We start from the raw sequence: 20,676 nt of genomic DNA on the forward strand, positions 1-20,676 counted from the left end.
CCAACTCACGGAGCTTGCTCAAATGTATGTCCATTGAGTCAGTGATGACAGCTAACCATCTCATCCTCTGTTATCCCCTTCTCCTCTCTCCTTCAATCTTTCTCAGCATCAGGGTCTTTGCAAATGAGTCAGTTCTTCACATTAGGTGACCAAAGTATTGGAGCTTCAGCTTCAGCATCAGTCCTTCCAATGAATATTCAGCATTGATTTCCTTTGGAATGGACTGGTTGGATCTCCTTGCAGTCCAAGGGACTCTCAAGAGTCTTCTCCAACACCACAGTTCAAAAGCATCAATTCTTCAGCACTCAGTTTTCTTTATGGTCCAACTCTCATTCATACATGACTACTGGAAAAACCACAGCTTTGACTAGATAGACATTTGTCAGCAAGGTAATGCCTCTGTTTTTTAATATGCTCTCTAGGTTGGTCATAGCTTTTCTTCCAAGGAGCAAGCATCTTTTAATTTCATGGCTGCAGTCACCATCTGCAGTGATTTTGGAGCCCAAGAAAATAAAGTCTCTTACTGTTTCCACTGTTTCTCCATCTATTTGCCATGAAGTGATGGGACCAGATGCGATGATCTTCATTTTTTGAATGTTCAGTTTTAAGCCAACTTTTGCACTCTCCTCTTTCACTTTCATCAAGACGCTCTTTAGTTCCTCTTTGCTTTCTGCCATAAGGGTGGTGTCATCTTCATATTTGAGGTTATTGATATTTATCCCAGCAATCTTGATTCCAGCCTGTGCTTTATCCAGCACGGCATATAGCATGATGTACTCTATATATAAGTTTAAAAAGCGGGATGACAATATACAGCCTTGAAGTACTCTTTTCCCAATTTGGAACCAGTCTGTTGTCCCATGTCTGGTTCCAATTACTGCTTCTTGACCTGCATACAGGTTACTCAGGAGGCAGGTCGGGTGATCTATTATTCCCTTCTCTTTAAGAATTTTCCACAGTTTGTTGGGATCCACACAGTCAAAAGCTTTGGCTAGTCAATAAAGCAGCAGCAGCTGCTGCTGCTGCTGCTGCTGCTGCTAAGTCACTTCAGTCGTGTCTGACTCTGTGCGACCCCATAGACGGCAGCCCACCAGGCTCCCCCGTCCCCGGGATTCTCCAGGCAAGAACACCAGAGTGGGTTGCCATTTCCTTCTTCAATGCATGAAAGTGAAAAGTGAAAGGGAAATTGCTCAGTAGTGTCTAACTCTTCGTGACCCCATGGACTGCAGCCTACCAGGCTCCTCCGTCCATGGGATTTTCCAGGCACGAGTGCTGGAGTGGGAGCAGAAGTAGTTGTTTTCCTGGAACTCTCTTGCTTTTTCTATGATCCAATGGATGTTGGCAATTTGATCTCTATTTCCTCTGCCTTTTCTAAATCCAGCTTGAACATCTGAATCTTTTCAATTTACAAAGTGTTGACGCCTCACTTGGAGAAGTTTGAGCCTCACTTTGCTAGCGTGTGAGATGAGTGCAATTGTGAGGTAGTTTGAATATCTAATAGTTAATATCTGAAAGCTGCAAGAATGAGAGAAACCTTGTCACAGGGTGGGAAATACTTCCTAGACAAGCTATGACATGTGGCAACAAGGACAAAAGAACTCATTTTGGAGATATAGAGGGATTAGCTAAGTCTCCACAAGGTGCAGGCTTTGAGAGTAACAGATGGGCACAATTCAAGGGATTTCAGCTCTTCTGGGTGGAATAGTCATGCAGAGAGTGAGAATGAAATTAAGCTTGTGGAGGACATTCTGATAGCTTCTGAGATGGAATAATACAAAGGAAATAACACATGCTGTCTAGTAAGGTCAAAAACAGAGTTTTAATGATAAAAGTTGATGAAATATTCGCTGAATTGTGACTCCTGAATCTTTATCCACAAAACCTTTGTCATTTTCCTTTCTCACTAGTTAGAGAGGAATTTGGATCTCTCTTGGGGACTACATAAAATTGAATCTTTCTTCAAAGTGGGTCTCAGGCTAGAAAAATGTGTGCCCACAAGAGCCCTGTGACTCCTGCCACATATAAATTGGAGCTTCCCAACCTATGAGTAGAAGCATATTGGGTCTTGACATATTGATCCTCATACCCTGTTGAGGAAGATGGATGGAGCTCAAAGACACCAGAGCTCCAGACTAGGAAATAAGAAATATGCTTTCAGGGGTGGGTTATAAAATTGGAGATAAGATGATGAATCTGGGAAGCATCTGCGGCTTCCCAGATACTGTAGTGGTAAAGAAACTGCCTGCCAATACAGGAGATGCGAGAGTTGTGGGCTTGATTCCTGGGTTGGGAAGAAGCCCTGGTGTAGGAATGAGCAACTCTCTCTAGTATTCCTGACGAGGAATTTCCATGGACAGAGGAGCCTGGCAGGCTATACAGTCCACAGGGTCGCAAAGGGTCAGATGCAACTGAGCACACACATACGTGATGAAATAAAATGACAATGAGCCAAATACACATTTAAATTCTGTAGTCACCTCAGGAATCTACACACAGAGTGAGGAGGGACAACCCATAGTAAACCACTTGGCCCTTGCTACAACTCTCCTTCCATGCTTGAGGTCACTGGGCAGAGTGGAGGGGGCTCAGCTGAAGGGCAACAGCTTGGCTTGGCACTGATGCTGACTTGCAAATGCTCTAAGTAAATGACATATAAGCTCTGGCCACTGGCTTTTCCAAACATTTTGCATAATCAGGAATATCCTGTTGTCACTCTGTGAACAAGGGTATTTCTTCTTTCTGGAATCAATATGAAAGTTGTATGGTGAGAGAGGCGGGCCTTTCTCACAGCACTTCCCAAGGGGCATCTAGTTACATCCAGACACAACTTTCTGTGCATTCTGCCAATGTGTTGCTTCCCCAGCAAGCCTGACATAACCCAGGCTTTCTATGATTATACTCTGGCTTTAAACTAAACTAAAATTAGTTGCAGAAGGCAGAATGGCAGAATGGCAGAATGGTTTGGAGTCATACCAGTCTTGAATTTTGAGCAGTGTCTCTAGCATATATGATTTAGGGAAATATATATAATTTAGGGTAGGAATATTGGTGATAGTAATGTCTATCCACTAGATTCATATAATAAAGATTACATGATTCATATAGAATAATAATTCTATATATATAAATCTATTCATAATAGATTCATACTAATAAAGAACTGTACTAGTCCTCACGTGGATCTACTGGGTAGACATTACTATCACCAATATTCCTACACTAAATTATACATATTTTCTACGGCTTTTCCAATAGTCATGTACCGATGTGAGCGTTGTACCGTAAAAATGCCAAGCACCAAAAAAATTGATGCTTTTGAATTGTGGTCTTGGAGAAGACACTTGAGAGCACCTTAGACTGCAAGGAGATACAACTAGTCAATCCTAAAGGATATCAACCCAATCCTGAATACTCATTAGAAGGACTGATGCTGAAGATGAAGCTCCAATATTTTGACCACCTGATGTGAAGACCAAATCATTGGAAAAGTACATCAGGCACTGTCGATCAGATCTAGTCCCTTAAATCTGTACCTCACTTCCACTGTATAATCATAAGGGATTTGATTTATCATACCTGAATGGTCTAGTGGTTTTCCCTACTGTCTTCAATTTAAGTCTGAATTTGGCAATAAGGAGTTCATGATCTGAGCCACAGTCAGTTCCCAGTCTTGTTTCTGCTAACTGTATAGAGCTTCTCCATCTTTGGCTGCAAAGAATATAATCAATCTGATTTCGGTGTTTACCATCTGGTGATGTCCCTGTGTAGAATCACCTGTTGTGTTGTTGGAAGGGGGTGTTTACGATGACCAGTGTGTTCTCTTGGCAAAGCACTATTTGCCTTTGCCCTGCTTCATTCTGTACTCGGAGGCCAAATTTGCCTGTTACTCCACGTGTTTCTTGACGTCCTACTTTTGAATTCCAGTCCGCTATAATGAAAAGGACATCTTTTTGTTTTCGGGTGTTAGCTCTAGAAGGTCTTATAGGTCTTCATAGAACCATTCAACATCAGCTTCCTCAGCATTACTGGTCAGGGCATAGACTTGGATTACTGTGATATCGAATGCTTTGCCTTGGAAATGAACAGAGATCATTCTGTCGTTTTTGAGATTGCATGCACTCATCTCACACACTAGTAAAGTAGTGCTCAAAATTCTCCAAGCCAGGCTTTAGCAATATGTGAACTGTGAACTTCCAGACGTTCAAGCTGGTTTTAGAAAAGGCAGAGGAACCAGAGATCAAATTGCCAACATCCGCTGGATCATCGAAAAAGCAAGAGAGTTCCAGAAAAACATCTACTTCTGCTTTATTGACTATGCCAAAGCCTTTGACTGTGTGGATCACAACAAACTGGAAAATTCTGAAAGAGATGGCAATTCCAGACCACCTGACCTGCCTCTTGAGAAACCTATATGCAGGTCAGGAAGCAACAGTTAGAACTGGACATGGAAAAACAGACTGGTTCCAAATAGGAAAAGGAGTATGTCGAGGCTGTATATTGTCACGCTGCTTATTTAACTTATATGCAGAGTACATCATGAGAAGCACTTGACTGGAAGAAACACAAGCTGGAATCAAGATTGCCAGGAGAAATATCAATAACCTCAGATATGCAGATGACACCACCCTTACGGCAGAAAGTGAAGAGGAACTAAAAACCCTTTTGATGAAAGTGAAAGTGGAGAGTGAAAAAGTTGGCTTAAAGCTCAACATTCAGAAAACGAAGATCATGGCATACAGTCCCATCACTTTATGGGAAATAGGTGGGGAAATAGTGGAAACAGTGTCAGACTTTATTTTGGGGGGCTCCAAAATCACTGCAGATGGTGATTGCAGCCATGAAATTAAAAGATGCTTACTCCTTGGAAGAAAAGTTATGACCAACCTTGAGAGCACATTGAAAAGCAAAGACATTACTTTGCCAACAAAGGTCCATCTAGTCAAGGCTATGGTTTTTCCAGTGGTCATGTATGGATGTGAGAGTTGGAATGTGAAGAAAGCTGAGCACCGAACAGTTCATGCTTTTGAACTGTGGTGTTGGAGAAGACTCTTGAGAGTCCCTTGGACTGCAAGGAGATCCAACCAATTCATTCTGAAGGAGATCAGCCCTGGGATTTCTTTTGGAAGGAATGATGCTGAAGCTGAAACTCCAGTACTTTGGCCACCTCATGCGAAGAGTTGACTCATTGGAAAAGACTGATGCTGGGAGGGATTGGGGGCAGGAAGAGAAGGGGACAACAGAGGATGAGATGGCTGGATGACATCACTGACTTGATGGACGTGAGTCTGAGTGAACTCCAGGAGTTGGTGATGGACACGGAGGCCTGGCATGCTGCAATTCATGGGGTCGCAAAGAGTTGGACATGACTGAGTGACTGAACTGAACTGAACTGAACTTCATATCAGACTCTTTTGTTGACTATGATGTCTACTCCATTTCTTCTAAGGGATTCCTGCCCACAGTAGTAGATATAATGGTCATCTGAGTTAAATTCACCCATTCCAGCCCATTTTAGTTCGCTGATTCCTAAAATGTCGACGTTCACTCTTGCCATCTCCTGTTTGAGCACTTCCAATTTGCCTTGATTCATGGACCTGACATTCCAGGTTCCTGTGTAATATTGCTCTTTACAGCATTGGACTTTACTTCCATCACCAATCACATCCACAACTGGGTGTTGTTTTTGCTTTGACCCCATCTCTTCATTCTTTCTGGAGTTATGCTCCACTGATCTCCAGTAACATATTGGGCACCTACCAACCTGGGGAGTTCACCATTCAGTGTCCTATCTTTGTGCCTTTTCATACAGGAGTGGTGGCTGCACTTCACTGGAGTGGCTGTGAGCAGATACTCCACATCCAAGGTCAGGAGCAGCAATTGCACTTCACTGCAGAGGCCTTGAGGAGATACCCCATGTCCAAGGTCAGAGAAAACCCAGCAAGATGGCTGGCACTGCAGGAGCTGTGAGGAGATACCCCACTCCCAAGGGCGAAAGAAACACCCCAGCAAGACAGCAGGAGGGGTTAATTCACCTTTAGAATCAAACCCCATTCCCACCAGAGATGCTCAGAGGGCCCAAAAAAACATCGTGCACACCAGGACCCAGGAACCCCACAAAGACTGAGACAGAACTCTCTTTGAGCATCTCATGTGGAGGTCCAGGTCAGCAGTGGACTGCCACAGGGACAGGGGCTCTGGGTGCAGCCGACTTGGGTATGGCATAAGCACTCTTGGAGGAGGTCGCCATTAACCCCACCATAGAGCTGCCAGACTTTACACAGGACTGGGAGAAAGACTCTGCGAGAACACAAACAGAACCTTGTGTGCACCAGGACCCAGGAAAAAGGAGCAGTGACCCACAAGAGACTGAACCAGACTTGCCTGTGAGTGTCCAGGAGTCTTCAGCGGAGGCGTGGGTGGGTGGTGGCCCGCTACAGGGTTTAGGACAGTGAGTGTAGCAGTGCACGCATTGGGTCTTTTGAAGAAGGTCATTATTATCTTCATTACCTCCAGGATAGTTTCAGTTGAATTTAGTCACTCAGTCATGTCCAACGCTTTGCAACCCAATGAATCACAGCACGCCAGGCCTCCCTGTCCATCATCAACTACCGGAGTTTACCCAAACTCATGGCCCTCGAGGCAGTGATGCCATCCAGCCATCTCGTCCTCTGTCGACCCCTTCTCCTCCTGCCCCCGATCCCTCCTAGCTTCAGAGTCTTTTCCAATGAGTCAACCCTTCACATGCGGTGGCCAAAGTACTGGAGTTTCAGCTTCAGCATCAGTCCTTCCAAAGAAATCTCAGGGGTGATCTCCTTTATTATAGGCTGGTTATATCTGTTTGCAGTCCAAGGGACTCTCAAGAGTCTTCTCCAACACCACAGTTCAAAAGCATCAATTCTTTGGTGCTCAGCTTTCTTCACAGTCCAACTCTCACATCCATACATGACCACTGGAAAAACCATAGCCTTGACAAGACGGACTTTTGTTGGCAAAGTAATATCTCTGCTTTTTAATATGCTCTCTAGGTTGGTCATAATTTTCCTTCCAAGGAGTAACGGTTTTTTTAATTTCATGGCTGCAATCACCATCAGTAGTGATTTTGGAGCCCTAAAAAATAAAGTCTGACACTGTTTCCACCGTTTCCCATCTATTTCCCATGAAGTGATGGGACCAGATGCCATGATCTTCGTTTTCCGAATGTTGAGCTTTAAGCCAACTTTTTCACTCTCCACTTTCACTTTCATCAATAAGATTTTTAGTTCCTCTTCACTTTCTGCCATAAGGGTGGTGTCATCTGCATATCTGAACTTATTGATATTTCTCCTGGCAATCTTGATTCCAGCTTGTGTTTCTTCCAGTCAAGCGCTTCTCATGATGTACTCTGCATATAAGTTAAATAAGCAGCGTGACAATATACAGCCCTGACGTACTCCTTTTCCTATTTGGAACCAGTCTGTTGTTCCATGTCCAGTTCTAACTGTTGCTTCCTGACCTGGATACAGGTTTCTCAAGAGGTAGGTCAGGTGGTCTGGAATTGCCATCTCTTTCAGAATTTTCTACAGTTTATTGTGATCCACACAGTCAAAGGCTTTGGCATAGTCAATAAAGCAGAAGTAGATGTTTTTCTGGAACTCTTGCTTTTTTGATGATCCATTGGATTTTGGCAATTTGATCTCTGGTTCCTCTGCCTTTTCTAAAACCAGTTTGAACATCTGCAAGTTCATGGTTCATGTATTGCTGAAGTCTGGCTTGGAGAATTTTGAGCATTACTTTACTAGCATGTGAGGTGAGTGAAATTTTGCTGTTGTTTGAGCATTCTTTGGCATTGCCTTTCTTTGGGATTGGAATGAAAACTGACCTTTTCAAGTCCTGTAGCCACTGCTGAGTTTTCCAAATGTGCTGGCATATTGAGTTCACTACTTTCAAAGCATCATCTTTAGGATTTGAAATAGCTCAACTGGAATTCCATCACCTCCACTAGCTTTTGTTCATAGTGATGTTTTCTAAGGCCCACTTGACTTCACATTCCAGGATGTCTGGCTCTGGGTGAGGGATCACACCATCGTGATTATCTGGGTCGTGAAGATCATTTGTACAGTTCTTTTGGGTATTCTTGCCATCTCTTCTTAATATCTTCTGCTTCTGTTAGGTCCATACCATTTCTTTCCTTTACTGAGCCCATCTTTGCATGAAATATTCCCTTGGTATCTCTAATTTTCTTGAAGAGATCTGTAGTCTTTCCCATTCTGTTGTCTTCCTCTATTTCTTTGCATTGATCATTGAAGAAGGCTTTCTTATCTCTTCTTGCTGTTCTTTGGAACTCTGCATTCAGATGCTTATATCTTTCCTTATCTCCTTTGCTTTTCGCTTCTCTTCCATTCACAGCTATTTGTAAGGCCTCCCCAGATAGCCATTTTGCTTTTTTCCATTTCTTTTCCATGCGGATGGTCTTAATCCCTGTCTCCTGTACAATGTCACGAACCTCATTCCATAATTCCTCAGGCACTCTATCTATCAGATCTAGGCCCTTAAATCTATTTTTCACTTCCACTGTATAATCATAAGGGATTTGATTTAGGTCATACCTGAATTGCCTAGTGGTTTTCCCTACTTTCTTCAATTTGAGTCTGAATTTGGTAATAAGGAGTTCATGACCTGAACTACAGTCAGCACCTCGTTTTGTTTTTGTTGACTGTATAGAGCTTCTCCATCTTTGGCCTCAAAGAATATAATCAATCTGATTTCGGTGTTGACCATCTGATGATGTTCATGTGTAGAGTCTTCTCTTGTATTGTTGGAAGAGGGTGTTTGCTAGGACTAGTGCGTTTTCTTGGCAAAATTCTATTAATCTTTGCCCTACTTCATTCCGTATTCCAAGGCCAAATTTGCCTGTTACTCCAGGTGTTTCTTGACTTCCTACTTTTGCATTCCAGTCCCCTATAGTGAAAAGAACATCTTTTTGGGTGTTCGTTCTAAAAGGTCTTGAAGGTCTTCATAGAACTGTTCAACTCAGCTTCTTCAGCATTACTGGTTGGGGAATAGACTTGGATTACTGTGATAATGGATGGTTTTCCTTGGAAATGATCAGAGATCATTCTGTCATTTTTGAGATTGCATCCAAATACTGCATTTCAGACTCTTGTTGACCATGATGGCTACTCCATTTCTTCTAAGGGATTCCTTCCTGCAGCAGTAGATATAATGGTCATCTGAGTTAAATTCACCCATTCCAGTCCATTTTAGTTTTCTGATTCCTAGAATGTTGATGTTCACTCCTGTTTGACCACTTCCAATTTGTCTTGATTCATGGACCTGACATTCCAGTACCTATGCAATGTAGCTCTTTACAGCATCAGAGCTTGCTTTGATCACCAGTCACATCTGCAGCTGGGTATTGTTTTTGCTTTGGCTCTGTCCCTTTATTCTTCCTGGAGTTATTTCTCCACTGATCTCCAGTAGCATATTGGGCACCTACTGACCTGGGGAGTTCCTCTTTCAGTATCTTATCATTTTGCCTTTTCATACTGTTCATGGGGTTCTCAAGGCAAGAATACTGGAGTGGTTTGCCATTCCCTTCTCCAGTGAACCACATTGTGTCAGACCTCTCCACCATGCCCGCCCGTCTTGGGTGGCCCCACAGGGCATGGCTTAGTTTCATTGAGTTAGACAAAGCTGTGGTCCTAGTGTGATTAGATTGACTCGTTTTCTGTGATTATGGTTTCAGTGTGTCTGCCCTCTGATGCCCTCTTGCATCACCTACCATCTTACTTGGGTTTCTCTTACCTTGGACGTGGGGTATCTCTTCACAGCTGCTCCAGCAAAGCGCAGCCGCTGCTCCTTACCTTGGATGAGGGATATCTCCTCACCGCCTCCACTCCTGACCTTGAACGTGGAATAGCTCCTTTAGGCACACTGGTGTCTGCGCAGCCACCGCTCCTTGGACGTGGGGTTGCTCCTCCCGGCTGCCGCCCCTGACCTCGGACACCACATAGCTCATCTCAGCCGAGCTCTGCACACCGTTGCAGCCGCCTGCACTGTGCGTGCTGTCAGAGGCCAGACAGATTGAAAACCGTAATCACAGAAGACTAACCAATCTTATCACATGGACCACAACCTTGTCTATCTCAATGAAACTATGAACCATGCTTTGTTGGGCCACCCAAGACAAGACGGACAGGTCATGGTGGAGAGTCCTGACAAAATTTCATCCACTGGAGAAGGGAATGGCAACCCACTTCAATATTCTTGCCTTGAGAACCCCATGAACAGTATGAAAAAGCAACTCAACTTACCTCAATTCAATTCAATAGACATTAGTTTTCTTTAAAACACCTGCTTTCTTCAAGAGATTGCATTCAACAATGTAAGAAGGAGAAACTAAAGAAGATATAGTCATTGTCTTACCTAAAACATGGGATTTCCTTGAGAATTATTAATAAGTAACTTGATATTTTTCATAAATGACTACTTCATGAATCTTTCCATTGTAAATGACTAAATCAAATCGACTAAATAAACATACATAAAAAGTGGGGAGTAGGGCTTGGTAGCTCCAGCAATCCAAGTTCAAGACTACCTACGTTCAGGCATGGCTAGATCCAGAGTCTCAAGAAAGTAACGAGTAATCTGCATCCTTCTGTCCCACAGCTCTGTTGGAGTTCTGCATTCTGTGTGTTGACTTCATTTTCAGACTCATTTTCAGTCTGACTTCATTTCAGACTTAATTTTGTATTGACAAAATGGCTAACAGCAGGCACAGACTCACAGACTCACAGTTCAGCAACCTAACTGCAAAATAAAAATCTCTTTCCCATGCTTCCAGCAAAAGCCCCTGCACTGTGTCTCATTACAGTGACTCTGCTCAGATAACTCTCTCTGACTGAATCATGGAAGTAGATGGATGACTTGAATTGGCCCAACTTATGTGAGAAAAACTTTGTTGTTGATATTAATCTTTATTTCTTTTATTTTTAAAATTGTATGTATTGATTAATATCAAGGGTTTATATCAAGAGGACATTCAGTAATTCATTTAACATAAAAATACCTTGCAGATTTCTTTGACTTTTTAATTAAAGTCTACTCTTACAGCAATATCTTTAAATTATAACCAACCTAATCTGAATTTTTTAGGTAAGTAAACAAGAATGTTAAGTGGCTTCAGTTTTGTCTGACTCTTTGAGACCCTACGGACTATATAGCTTGCTAGCCTCCTCTGTCCATGGGATTCTCCAGGCGAGAATACTGGAGTGAGTTGCCATTTCCTCCTCCAAAACAAGAATATCTCTGAATAACTACTGTGTGGGTAAAATTATTTTTATAACTGCTTCTTAGAAAAAAATGTTATCTGTTTTTCTGTCCAGTGGGATACATTTTTATGTTAAAACATGAACAATAAATTTACATTTCTCAACAAGACTCAAATTAGTCCAAAGAGAGACCCAAAAAAAAAAAAACACACACAAAACTAAGCCTATACAACTAAGATAGAAACTAGTGTTGTCATTAATAGATAAGCTGGAGCCACTCAAATTAGCCAGAGGTTGAGGATGTTTGGCTATTTTTGTGGCTGAACAGTGCTCTTTTCTCAGTGTTCAGACATAATTACAGAGTGGTCATGTTTATATCTTGTTTGACTGCAGTCCCTGGTAGCTTCTGATTATTGATAATATTCTTTGAAAAACATACTCTGAGAAAGAAGTATGTTTTTAGCAACCAGGACAATGTTTTTTAACCTTCTAGAGTTTCATAATTTCAAAAACATAGGATTTTTTCTCCACCATTTCCTACTTTTTCTTAAGGATTATTAGTCAGAGAGTTTCACTAAAATTAATCATCTATAATTTCCCATGTCAGTCTCTGATATAAAATCAATTAGAGTTGGCAAGTAAAAAGCACAGAAGCATTCAAGATCTATTTGCAAGATTCATTTGCAGTAGAAAGTGATGAACCATATAAGATTTATGTGCAGCATATTGAAATATGCATCACTTTTCTATCAGAAAATTTACTTAACTAGATGAAACACTCTCTGGAAATCAAAAGAAGCAAATAAATACTGCAGTTAGTACTCTGATATGCAATAAACAATTACCAAGTGAAATTGGATGGACCTAAAAGCTAGAACACAACATTCAGAAAAGTAAGATCATGGCATTCAGTCCCATCACTTCATCACAAATAGATGGGAAAACAATGGAAACAGTGACAGACTTTATTTTTAAGGGCTCCAAAATCACTGCAGATGGTGACTGAAGCCATGAAATTAAAAGACAGTTTCTCCTTGGAAGAAAAGCTATGACCAACCTAGACAGCATATTAAAATGCAGAGACATCACTTGGCCAACATAAGTCTGTCTAATCAAGGCTATGGTTTTTCCAGTTAGTCACATATGGATGTGAGCGTTGGACTATAAAGAAAGCTGAGCACTGAAGAATTGATGGTTTTGAACTGTGGTGTTGGAGAAGACTCTTGAGAGTCCCTTGGACTGCAAAGAGAGCCAACCAGTCCATCGTAATGGAAATCAGGCCTGAATATTCATTGTAAGGACTGATGCTGAAGCTGAAACTCGAATACTTTGGCCACCTAATGTGAAGAACTGACTCATTTGAAAAGACCCTGATTCTGGGAAAGATTGAAGGCTGGAGGTGAAGGGGACGACAGAGGATGAGATGGCTGGATGGCATCACTGACTCAATGGACATGAGTTTGAGTAAACTCTGGGAGTTGGTGATGGACAAGGAGGCCTCGCATGCTGCAGCCCATGGGATTGCAAAGAGTTGGACACGACTGAGCCACTGAACTGAACTGAAAAGCTAGAAAGTTGGAGTTAGCTTCTAGCTACTGAATACTAATTTAGAAGTCCTTTAAATACTGTATCTCCACATGTGTCTCAGAATATGATATATTTAATAATTTACACTTGTTACATTTATTTTTACTTCATCTTTTAAGATACTTCCACATATACCTTCCCCACTTCATTTCCTTCTCTAAAATAATCATAAGAGCCTGTAGTGTTCAGTACTTAAAAATGTGCTAGTTTTTGCTTCATTTAAACTTTACAAATAGTGTGCAGAGGGTGAATTTATTATAGTTCTGTTGGTGAGGAAATCAAGTATCCGAAAAAATTGGTCATGGTAGTCAAAGAAAGGAAATAGAAACCAAAAAACTACTGTAAATTTCCCCTATATTTTACAACCATATTATATTCCTTGTCAAAGTGCAGGAATTTGTATGAAATTATTTATGTAAAAGGGATTGGCAAACTAGAGGTACTGTTTAATTTTCAAGCATTTAAGATGAGATGCAGAAAGATCTCAAGAGCCCACAGATCACTTCTGACTGTTTCTTGGATTTTGTGGGAATGCAATGTGTTGTCCAGGTCTGTACATATTGTCTTGGCCATGTGTCAAAGAATGAAGTGTCATTCAGATGAATAGTAGAAGCTTTATAAAATGACCTCTGCTTGACTGACTACCTGAGTAAATCAATACTCTCCATTCTTTTATAAAACACACTGACTGATGGTCTTAACAAGTTCAATATTCCAGGGTAGGAAACTACTCTCACATAGACTTATAAACTCTGCTCGGTTTACACAATCATCTTCCAACGCGTGTTTTGTCTGAAACCAGTAACAAGTGACAAATCCAACAGATTCAGACTTAGTAAAATATAATTCCCTTTAATTAGAATTTTTCTTTCCTTGCTTACATGTCAAATAATAGAATATTCAGCTTGGTGAAACAATTTGATGCATTGAAAAAGATTCTGTAATATCTTTTAGGATAGACACTGCCTTGTTGGGACTAGTGCTTTCAGTGATAATCATGGTTGAATTTTCACCATTGTGTTTGAAAAGCTTTATAAGTTGAATTTCTCACTAGAATATCAATTCTATTAGGAATGATTCTTATCTCACCTGTTCACTGTTGAGTCCCTAGTGCGTATCATAATGCAGGTATGCAGTAAAGATTTGTTGAATTCACAAATGCCAAGTATCTCTCAGTATCTCTCACTATTATCATGCATTTCTTACGTAAGGATGGATCTCCAAGTGAAATAATAGCTCCATATGAAGTTCTATAACCACAGAAAAAATCATCTCATTACATTAACATTTTAGTTTAAATACACACACACACACACACACACACACACACACACACACATATATACACATAAGCATACATCCAGTAGCATAGAACAGAAGGTGATTTTTAGTTCATTAGATTCTTACAGTTTCAAGTAAATATTCTTGGTTAACTTGTTCTACTATAAGAAGTAAGATGATAAAAGAAATATTGAGTTTTCCTGACTGCTAGTTTTTTTTTGTTTTGTTTGTTTTGTATATTTGCTATGATCTCAAAATAAAATAAGGAGCTTTCTTTTATAACAAAGTAATAGGTATAGTCAAAGCTATAGTGTTTTCAGTAGTCATATATGGATGTGAGAGCTGGACCATAAAGAAGGCTGAGCATCAAAGAATCAATGCTTTCAAACTGTGGTGTTGGAGAAGACTCTTGAGAGTCCCTTGGACAGCAAGGAGATCAAAACAGTCAATTCTAAAGGAAATCAACCATGAATTTTCATTGGAAGGACTGACGCTGAAGCTGAAGCTCTAATCCTTTGGCCACATGATGTGAAGAGCCAACTCACTAGAAAAGATTGTGATGCTAGGGAAGATTGAAGGCAGGAGGAGAAGTGGGCAACAGAGGATGAGATAGTTGGATGACATCACCAACTCAATGGACAAAAGTTTGAGCAAACTCTGGGAGATAGTGAAGGGCAGGGAAACCTGTCACGGTGCAGTCCATGGGCTTGCAAAGAGTCAGAACTCTCTTCCAATCTCTGGGCTCTTAAATACATTGACTTCATTCTCAAATAGGTGTTTTATGAGCAGCAGAAAGGATAGCTATTATCAATCCCAAGCCTGTCCTTCCCTTATACTCTTTTCCTGAGTCCATGGAGCAAATCTTAAGAGTGACTCATCAACTCTTCCTAAGTGAATCACCCATCATTGAAACAATCATGGTGATCTAAAAACTATAATATATGTGCTGAACACAAATATAGTTCCACTTCTCATAGAGTAAAGGGGTAGCAGTCCATGGAAAAGATTCATCAGGGAAAAGAGAATGTCATCTACTATTAGCAGGAAGGACTAGATCCTGGAGAAATAAAAACATCCAGTGCTCAGTACATGGGAGTCTAAATAGGCCATCCTGCTGGAATGATCACTTTCAGTGTGGAGTTGCAACCAATACAGGAGGAAAGTTAATTCAGAGTAGATTGTGGAAGATCTTGAGAAAAAGTGTATTTTTAGTTTACACTGCTTTATAATAATGATGCTGTAAAAGTCATATATTAAGGAGATTCATCCAGTAGTAAGCAGAATAGATAGCAATAAGGAGTGAGGGGTAACTAGCAGAGGTCTTGGATTACTTTGAACATCCAGGGTTGAGGTGATAGTGCTTATGGCTGTGGAAACAACACTTAGAAAGCATATATGAGTTGCTGAAAAGGAAAAATTGACATGACTTTTTGAAGTCTGGTTAAAGAGAGAGAGAAGAAAAAAATACTGGTAGGGAGACTTCAAGGAAAACACTAGACTGAACCTTGGGTCATAGGGTAAGGAATGTTTAACTTTGTTTTCTTTTTTATGTGATTCTTAAATCTTAATGCAGTGCTACAAAACTAAAGACACTGTGAATATATGTGTAATTTTTATTTTTTTAATAGTCCCAGTGAATACTTCTAAGATACTGTTGCTATATTCAGCAACTCCCCATATATACAGCTTCACAAACTCCTGCCTTTTTTGTCTGTGAATTTTTGTAACTTTGCAAATTCAAAGCACTATACCATACTGAGATACAAGAAATCTGGGAAGTTGGATAATATAAGTTATATCAGAAAATAACTTAAAACTCTGAGGGGCAAGGGTCAAAAGCCCTTGCTTACTTTGAACGTATATTTCTAAACTTACAGAAAAGAGAAATCTTGAGAAGATAAATTTTACTCACATATATTGTATATGATACATATTTATTGATACTGGTAACAGAGAAGTTATGTGTAATAAGCAGAAGACAGACAAGAGATGAGGCCTTTGGCTCTCAGAAAGGGTATAACAACAAAACCCCCTACTTAAAAATATCACATAGTATTCAGAATAGGGCAGTTATGCTCTTTTAAGTTTTTCAGTTCTTATCCCAGGGCCTGACGCACAGCAGCCTCAAGGAAGTCAGGTACAGAAGAGTCAACAAGTATGGGGATGTGTGTAGCCTTTGGCCCCCTGCAATTCTGAGTTACGTCACTAGATGGCAGGACTAACCTGCAATTTCTCTCTGGGACCTCACTTTGTGGAGGATGATCCTCTGGGAAACTTCTTGGAAGCCACGCAAAGCGGCTGAAAGGCCAGAATCCCCCTCCCCACCATCCTGAATCTTTAAACAGGGGAGTCAGCCAGAGGGCCGGGTGTCAGTCCTGGTTACTTGAGGTTTCCCGTGAGTCTGTTCCCCTACCTAGGGCAGGAAGCTCTCGTTCCCGGTCCTCTTTCTGCCAGGGAAGTTATTTTCTCAAGGACTAGGGGTCTCATATGAATCCAACGCTCTGTTCATCCCTCAACATATTTCTAGCTCTAAGTATTTTTCTTATGTCCATTTAACAGCTTGAGGACTGAGACTTACAGGGTGAGAGGATTTGCCTGAGTCACAATGCTCAGGTCAGAATGGAGTAGAATCAGATGTGTGTATGGCCCCTTCCTTGCCCTCCCTCCTGCCTTAGGGGCTGGTGATTAGGCACTGGAAGGAGTGCGGAGGAGGGGCAGCTGGTATCTAGTTCAGCCATCCCTGGATGGAACTAGCGTTTCCTTGGCCCTTCTAGCAGAGAATGTCTTTCTTACTCCTCTCTCTCTCCCATTCTGCTGCCCAGCAACTCTCCTCCTTATGGATCTTCCTGTCCAGGACAGTCTCACCTGCATCCCCAGACTCCCATTCAAGACAAGTGATCATGTAAACTGGTTGGGTTCCTCTGACCTCAGTTCAGTTCAATTCAGTTCATGTCTGACTCTTTGCGACCCCATGGACCGCAACACGCCAGGCCTCTCTGTCCATCACCAACTCCCAGAGTTTACTCAAACTCATGTCCATTGAGTCAGGGATGCCATCCAACCATCTCACCCTCTGTCGTCCCCTTCTCCTCCCGCCTTCAATCTTTCCCAGCATCAGGGTCTTTTCCAATGAATCAGGTCTTTGCATCAGGCGGCCAAAGTATTAGAGTTTCAGCTTCAGCATCAGTCCTTCCAAAGAACACTCAGGACTGATCTCCTTTAGGATGGATGGTTGGATCTCCTTGCAGTCCAAGGGACTCTCAAGAGTCTTTTCCAACACCACAGTTCAAAACCATCAATTCTTTGTTGCTTAGCTTTCTTTATAGTCCAATGCTCACATCCATACATGACTACTGGAAAAACCATAGCCTTGACTAGATGGACCTTTGTTGGCAAAGTCATGTCTCTGCTTTCTAATATGCTGTCTAGGTTCCTCTGACCTAAGAGGGTTATTAGTCTGCTTGGCCTGCCATAATAAGATATCACTGAATGGGTGACTTAAACAACATAAACTTATTTTCTCACATTTCTGGATACTAGAAGCCCAAGATAAAGGTGACAACAGAGATTGTTTCAGACGGTTTTTACAAGGCTATAGATGCCGTGTTGCCTGTTTTCTGTGTCGTCTCATGGGCTTCCCTGTGTGAGTGCAGAGATAGGCAGCCTCAGAACCCAGAAGCAGCCAGGCCCACCCACCCCTCTTCACTCCAGGGCTTTCAGGTCTCCATGAGGCTTACCTAGAGGAATCCCTGATGCTACTGATGCTGATGAAGGGCCCACTTGGGGCATTCGTGGACTCCTTGTGTGCAAACATGGGCATGCAGATATACCTACCGAGCCAGTTACCAAAGACTCCTGGCAACAGATTTACTCTTCCACACATCCTCTGTGACAAGCCACAAAATTCCTTTAAGCATTTCTCTTTTAAAGTGAGCATGATCACAAATGTAAATTGGTACAACCACTAAAAAACTAAAAACAGAACTACCATATGATCCAGCAATCCCACTCCTGAGTATATATTCAAAGAAGATCGTAATTAGAGAAGATATACGCACCCCAGTGTTCACTGCAGCACTGTTTACAAGAACCAAGACATGGAAGGCACCTAAATGTCCATGAACAGAGATTGAACGGATAAAGCAGCTGTGGTACATACATGCAATAGGACATTGCTCAGCCATAAAAGAGAATGAAACCACGCCACGTGCCGCTGTATGGATGGGCCTCGAGATTAGCATCCTAAGTGAAGTAAGTCAAAGACGAATATCATATGACATCACGTATGTGTAGAATCTGATTTTTTTTAATGGTAGGAATGAACTTAACCAAGAAACAGAAACAGACTTGCAGTTATTGAAAACAAGCTTATGGGTACCAAAGGGAAAATATGGGTGGGCAGAAGGGATAGATCAGGAACTTGGGATTAACATATATACATTACTATATATAAGATAGATAACCTAAAGGACCCACTGCATAGCACAGAGAACACTATTTAGTATTCTATGATAACCTATATGAAAATAATCTGAAAAAAATGAATATAGGTGTGTATATATATATATATATATATATAATTGAATCACTTTGCTGTACATCTGAAATTAACACAATATTGTAAATCAACTATAATCAATAAAACTAAAAAAATGAAATAAAGTGAGTACTAACAGCTTTCACAATAGGGGGCACTAGAGAGAAGGTGAAAGAAAACGGGACCCTCTTTTTCCAGACACAGCTTGACTTGAGAATATCCTGGGATCTCTGCCCCTGCAAAGGCCCCAGCAGGCAGTCCCTCCTTGAGTCAGTGAGCACAAGCCCAACTTGATCACACGGAGAGGGCTCTGTGATCCTGTAGCCCTCTCTGAGGGAATTCTGGATCTCAGACTATTTTGCCTGCAACCCTGCCCTAATTTCTCCTCCTCATGCCCCTCCCTCAGGCATGGCTCCTAAAATCGTGGAGAAGCATGCTCCATGCCTGCTGCAACTGTGCCCCTGGCCAAAATTCAAGGCTCAGAAAGGATATGTGGTCTGACTTAAACGCACAATCATGAGCCCAAACCAAATCTTCTAGTTCCAAATCTCATACTTACTGTTTTCAGATGGGGTTGCCCAAGAACACTGCTTCCCCCAGTAAGAAGACTATTGTGCCACCATTCTGAAGGCAATGAAGGCCTGGTCTTTAGCAGACTGGTGTGATGAGTTGCATGTCAAGCCTTCTGAGTGTGGATCAGGAGACCGCACACCATGGCACAGGCATGGCAGTGTTGTCCTGGTTCACAGATGAAGAAACGGGATCTGAAGGAGATGGAACTTGGCCAAGGTCACATAGCCAGGAAGTGGCAGAGCTGGGATTCCATCCCACTAGGGACAGGAGCGGAAGGGCAGGAAGTCCTTCTAGAGATCAAAGAGGCAGCCCCATTGTCTGGTGGAGGTGCCAGGGCAGAGGCAGTGCTGGGAAGGACCTAAGGTCCAGAACAAATACATACAGTGACCTTATCTATGAAGCCAAGTGCAGACTGGATAATGGGACTGAAGGAGGTGGAGAGGGCATCTCCTGATAGGAAAGGCCTCCTGGAGACTGTGGAAATGAGATGAGACTCTGTAGCCAGAACAGTGGCTCAACTTTCAGACTGACTCTCATCCAGATGTCTACCCCTTCCCAGCTCAGTTCCAGGAAACTTCATGACCTCTGGACCAAGTGTTCAATATAAACAAATACAGTAATCAAACCCAGTACTTCCAGTCCGACCTGGAGTCCTCTACCTCATTCAACCTCCTGCCACTTTGGAGTAGGAACAGGGGAAAGTCTGGATGCTGAAGAATAAGGGAGACACATAAAAAGTTGCCAGCAGACTGTTTTAAGCTCTGGGTCTCTTAGTCTCTGCCCTTTGCTTCAGGCATCCGGCTCTTTACCACCCTGGACATTTTTCCAGGTCTGTGGAATGGGTCAGCAGGAAGTAAGGAAAGGAGACCTTCCATAAGCCAAGGACAGGCTGGTTGGAAGGATCTGCTGGGCGGGGGGGAAGGGGAGAGCCTCATCCATATTTCTTGTGGTGTTCGGAGGCCTCTACCGCACCCTCACCACATGGCTCTGCTACCTCTATTTCAAACTCTTCTGATGGGTTCCCTCACCACCCTAAGCTAACAGGGCATTTTATGACAGCTCTATTAGAAATGTCCAGAATTGAATAAGTGCTGCTTCACAGTTATTGCTCCATCCTTCTTGACCACTGGCAGATAATTCAAGCCATCCACTTACAAGGTATCCATTCTATCTCCTTCAGTCAGTAGAATGGCACTCAGACATTCAAGTCAGAAACTTGTGTGCCCAAATTTCTTTTTCTGCTCACTACTTCACACTCAACCAGTTCCTAAGCTCTGTCAATTATACATTGTGGATGTTTCTCAAATGTATCTAGTTTCTTGATCTAATTTCTTTCACCCTGATTCTGGCCACCATCATCTGTCATTTAGATGGTGGTAAGAATGGCATCACCGAGGCAATGAACATGAACTTGGCAAACTCTGGGGGATGGTGAGGGACGGGGAGGCC

Source organism: Ovis aries, chromosome 22 (assembly GCF_016772045.2).
Source record: "Ovis aries strain OAR_USU_Benz2616 breed Rambouillet chromosome 22, ARS-UI_Ramb_v3.0, whole genome shotgun sequence".
Classification (NCBI taxonomy): Eukaryota; Metazoa; Chordata; class Mammalia; order Artiodactyla; family Bovidae; genus Ovis; species Ovis aries.